Below are 6,004 nucleotides of genomic sequence, written 5' to 3' on the forward strand. Positions count from 1 at the left end.
TGTCAAACTTTTACCTTAAAAAGGGAAAAGAAAAACAGAAAAAAATCTATTGAGAAAACTATTAACAAACTCCTCACCAACAGTGAAACCTTCGAATTGAGTTTGCATTGCCTCAACTAGCTACCGGAAATGCTTTGGGGCTTATTTGTTTATCCCTCATATAAAACTAGCTTCACATGTGGACAAGGTTGTTCACGGATGCTTATTTGTTTATCCCTCATATAAAACTAGCTTCACAGGTGGACAAGGTTGTTCACCGATGCTCTTTTGTTTATCCCTCATATAAAACTAGATTCACAGGTGGACAAGGTTGTTCACGGATGCTTAGTTTATCCCTCGCATAAAACTAGCTTCACAGGTGGACAAGGTTGTTCACGGAAAATCGAATTATCGAATCAAATTGTAGAGAAAAACTGAAATTTTTTGGTTTGGTTTTATTTTCTAATTTTAAAAATCGATAAAATTTGAGTTGGTTTTCATTTTAAGCAAAAATCAACCAAAATAGCCAACTAAATAAATATTTATCTAAAAATTATAATTGCACACACACACTCAGAGAGAGAGAGAGAGAGAGAACCGACATTTTCTGGTTTGGTTTTATTTTAATTTTAAAAATCAATAAAATTTTAGTTGGTTTTCATTTTAAGCAAAAAATCAACCGAAATAGCCAACTAAATAAATATTTATCTAAAAATTATAATTGCACACACACACTCATATATATATATATATATATATATATATATATATATATATATATATATATATATATAATCAAACTAGAAAGTAAAAGCAAAAAATTGGATACTATAAAGGCAAACACCTAAATTATATATATACGTATATATTTTTTGGCCCCTCCCACTAGGAACTCCCCTTTTGCTCCGTTGGTGACTCGAACCCGCAACCTTCGGATTGAAGGTGGAGGGTCTGAGCAACCCCCTCTTGTCGATAACTTAGTATCTCACAACGAGATCTTTAATTCTTTTTGCACAAAATCTAATTCATGAATTTATATATTGATTTTTTTCTCGAAGAAAAACCATTAAAACTTGGAATCCAATGGTGAAAATTGAGGATTTTAGACATGAACCCAACAAAAACAAAATCAAGGATTTGAGTGACTAATATAACTTTAAATAAACATTTAAGAATAGATTTAGACTCGTGCGGTTATGAGTAACTCATATTTGAATTTATTTTGAGGTTTGATTATGTTGATCGAATCTTAAATTATGCAGTTGACTCTAATTGCCTTGTTGGACCCCGTTATTCTTTTACATAGATTTCAATTGTTTCGTGGATTGTGGAAAGACGCTGTGAAAGGTTAAGTTTAGCTCAAACCGAGCTAAGTTATGACTACCTTAATAGTGTTTTTCCAAACTTGAATTATGTTACATAATTTACTGTATATATTAGGTGACTAACATATATGCAGGCATTGGAGTATTATATTGGATATATTGTGCTTATTTGACTATGCACAGCTTGCTCTATTTGTGGTATGATTAAAAACAACAACCCAGTGTAATTCTACAAGTGGGTATGGGGAGGGTAGAGTGTACGCAGAACTTACCCCTACTAGAGAGGTTGTTTCGGATAGACCCTCGGCTCAAGGAAAAACATCTCAAAGCCGGTCAGAAGTGAAGAGACCATGGTAGAATACTATAGGAAGCATGATAAAGCATTTTGAAAAGTAAGAGTAACTACAACAAAATAATACAATAATTGAAGTACGAGAAACAACAGATAGTAATTAATAGAATCGGCAGACAAGAAACTACAGGAGAAATACTATGATTACTAGTATGGAAGGATAAGCTAGGCAACGTTCTACTACGTACTAACTTTTTACCCTAATCTGTGTCCTGCACAACCTTCTATCTAAAGTCATGTCCTTGGTAGTTGTACATATTGTATATGCTAGTATAATGTTATAAGCATATGATACATGCTAGAATAACATTATGGAAATTCATGTGTAAGTTAATTTTAATGGTTTTGACTATTTTTCATGTACTGTTCATATATGTTGATTTTCATATATGGTTCACACTTTTTTTTTTTTTTTTTGCTGAAAGGATGGAATTGCATAAAAGGAAAACATAAGTGGGTTAATCTTTGCAGATTATCCCATAGAGTCATGACAAAATGGGGAAGACCTTAATGGTGCTATCCCTAAAGCATTTTTTGATAAGTCTTGCTGTAATAAAGAAGTGATAAAAGTATGAGGAGCATTCCAAAATAGTGTTTCTCCCCCTCCTATCACTTGGACTTGTAGAGAGCTCCCAAACTTTGCAAGCTTGTCTGCAACCTTGTTTGCTTCACGGCTCTTGTACTGCACCGGGGGGTTGCTCATTGCTGCTAGTAGGAAGCTGCAATCAAGCAATAAATTGGTGTGAGCACATATAGTTGTGTTGTGTGCAAAATGATCTACGAATACCTGAGAATCCATTTCCACTATAAGTGGGAAAAGATTCGTTGTAAAAGCAAGTTCCAGGCAATGAAGAGTGCTTGCATTTCTGCATGCAGTGCTGATTGGGCAATGAGTCGCTTTGCAAAACCTTCTCTCCAGTGTCCTGAGGAGTCTATAATCAGACCTCCTGCTCCACCAATGTGCTCCATGTTACCATGGGAGCCATCAGTGTTTAGTTTGAAAAAGTGAATGGGAGGATTATCCCATTGATGGGGGTTAGCCTGGATGGTGGTTGGGGTAGAGTGGGCTGAGTAAATGTGGAAGAACTCAAGGGTGTGAGTAACAATGGTGTAAGTGTTGGTGTAGAGATTGAGGTTATTGAAAACATTAGAATTGCGGTTTAGCCAGATATGCCAAAGTGCAAAGGGGATGAGGGTGTGAAGTGGAAGTTCCTGATTATGAGTTCTGATGGTGGTGGCAGAGGTGCAATGAGTTTTTAGCCAATCTAGGAAGTTATCATTGTCAGGTAGGGTTAGGGAGAGGTGCTGCCATACCAAAATATTTTTAGGGCATTAAAAAAATTTGCGGTAGCAAGTTTCGGGAGAGTTGCAGTGTTTGCAAAGATTTGAGTTAATGATGTTTCTGTGATGTAGGAGGTTTGCAAAAGGTTGTGTTCCTATTGTATTTCTTTTTGAGAACCTGGACCCAAAGACTATCTTTATTGTTGTGCATTCTCCAGAGTAAGCTAGAGACTAAAGAGATGTTTTTCCTAGTAGCCTGGCTTAGTCCCAGTCCTCCCTGAGCTTTGGGTCTAGCTACAGCGCTCCAATTTACTAGGTGAAATTTTTTATTTTCTGGGGTGGTACCCCAAATGAAGTTTCTTTGGATGCGATCTATATGTTTGCGAGTGGAGGTGGGTAGATAGTTTAGTTGCATTTGATGTACAAGGATGGCATTAAAGATAGCCTATGTGAGTGTGCATCTGCCTGCCATGCTCAACATTTTGGTCTTCCACCCTTTTAGTCTGATATTCATTCTACGGAAAAGGTCCAAAAATATGACCTATTCAAAAAGGCTTATAAATACCCTCCTTCCACCTTTTGGTTTAAAAATACCCTTCCATCCACCTTTTAGGTCTAAAAATACCCTTAAGGTTTGTTTTTGGCTCAAATATACCCCTCAAACTAACAAGTTAAAATTAACTCTTTTAAAAAGTCAAATGGCAATTTGTAATTGGTCAATAATAAAATTCCGTAATTTAAAAAAAATCCAGATTTAAAAAAAAAATGCCAATAATAAATTGCCAGTAATTTAAAATTCCAGATTTAAAAAAAAAATTGCCAATAATAAAATTCCGTAATTTACATATTTTTTTTAAAAAAAAAATTGTGTGGCAACTTAAAAATTAAAAATTAAAAAATATGAACGAAACTGTTTTTTTTTTTTTTTTTTTTTTTACATTTCGTGAATTAATCAACGAAATATGTTTTTTTTTTGCATTTCGTGAATAAAAAAACGAAATAGGAAATTATAATTTTTTTTTTCATTTCGTGTATTAAAAAACGAAATAGGATAAAAAAAAATTATTTTCGTTCATATAAAAACAAAATTGGAAAATTGGACAAAATATATTTTCCAATTTCGTTTTTATATGAACAAAATTATTTTTTTATTCTATTTCATTTTTTAATACACGAAATGCAAAAAAAAATTATAATTTCCTATTTCATTTTTTTATTCACGAAATGCAAAAAAAACAAAAAAAAACATATTTCGTTGATTAATTCACGAAATGCAAAAAAAAAAAAAACAGTTTTGTTCATATTTTTTAATTTTTAAATTAAATAATATATGTGTCCAATCACAAAATGCCATTTGGCTTTTTAAAAGAGTTAACTTTAACTTTGTTAGTTTGAGGGGTATATTTGAGCCAAAAACAAACCTTAAGGGTATTTTTAGACCAAAAGGTGAAAGGAGGGTATTTATGAGCCTTTTTGAATAGGTCAAGGGTATTTTTGGACCTTTTCCGTTCATTCTATCTAGGATTGGTTGATAGTCAGTAGCTCTGGGGTGGTGATTTGTGATGGGGAGGCCAAGGTATTTGCCAAAGTTTTGGGACTATTTGATGTTGCACATTGTAGAGATTTGGATGACAGATTCCTGTGATGCACTTTTGGAGAATAGGATTTTTGACTTCTTAAAGTTAATTTTCTGACCTGAGTGGTGTGCTAGATCATTGAAGGTGTGGATTACGGATGAAGCAGTGTGGGTTATGGCTTCTCCAAAGAGTACAATATCATCAGCAAAGAATAAATGGGAGAGTAGGGTCTAGATTGGCTTATTTTGATGGGTTTCCAATTGCTTATGTCAGTTTCATAATCAATTCTTCTGCTAAGGGCTTGCATGCATATAATGTGTTACATCCCGTGTTTTTTGGAAAGCGTGCGAGTTAAATGACATTAGCAACTGAAACAAGGTTATTCCTCAAGCTTATAGGTGGTTAAAGTGATGGTACAGATGGCTTGTAAATATTAGAAGATAAACAAATCGAAGAAAATTAAATTTCATTAAGGTTCAACGTTTATTTGAGGGAAATACGGTCCAAGCTATAATACCCCGTATTTTTGGACTAGGAAATTGAACCGTCCATCATGAGCAAATTTACCCGAGTTCGGAAAATTTGATTTTATTCAAGCATGCAAATCAAGAGCTCGGTGTGTAAAAGGATGAAGTCCTGAAATAATTTAAGATGGAAAAAGTATGATAACGAGGACTGGAAATAATATTTGGTGTTTGTATAAAGAGGCTATGAACTAGAGTTATACCACATGATTATGATAATGAGTATATGAAGTATGTCATAAGTGATCAATATTTAAGTGAATTGAGTCAAGAAATTAATTAGAACGGAGATAAATATTATTTGGAGAAATGCCTGTAAGTTATCGACATGTGGCAGCCAATATACATATACACGCGCATAAGAGTTTTTTTAAAAAGAAGGGTACAAGAGCATTTGTTCCTTAGCAATGTCACGTGAAGAAGTAAAACATGGGTAGTTTTTATTTATTACAAATTGTGGGCCATCCCACATGGTCTTCATTGACCATTTCCGTACTTGAAATATTTAAAGGAAAAGTTTTTGCCTTGGAAAGTTGAGAATGCTGCTGGTGACAACAAGGTTGGAAATTGATCACTAAGAGCCCGTTTGGATTGGCTTACAGCTTAAAGCTGTTTGCAGCTTATAAGCTGAAAAAAATAAGTTGAGGTAGTCCAATTTATTTTTTTTGGCTTATAAGTTGTTTTCAGCTTATAAGCTGCTTTAGATAAACTAAGTCAAATGGGTCCAATTATTTTTTTGAGCTTATTTTAAGCATAAAATGACTTTAAGCTTGCCAGCCAAACACTCAAAAAAGCTGAAAACAGCTTATAAGCCAACTTATAAGCCAATCCAAACGGGCTCTAAAGCATGCCATGTTTCCACGTTTTGGTCTTATCACAGTGGAATTCTTATATTTTAAGTGGGTCCAAGATGAATAAGTCATTATTGGTGATTATATAAATCTTTTCTTATCCTTTACATGGAAA

This window comes from Lycium barbarum, chromosome 4, assembly GCF_019175385.1.
Source record: "Lycium barbarum isolate Lr01 chromosome 4, ASM1917538v2, whole genome shotgun sequence".
In the NCBI taxonomy this organism is placed as follows: Eukaryota; Viridiplantae; Streptophyta; class Magnoliopsida; order Solanales; family Solanaceae; genus Lycium; species Lycium barbarum.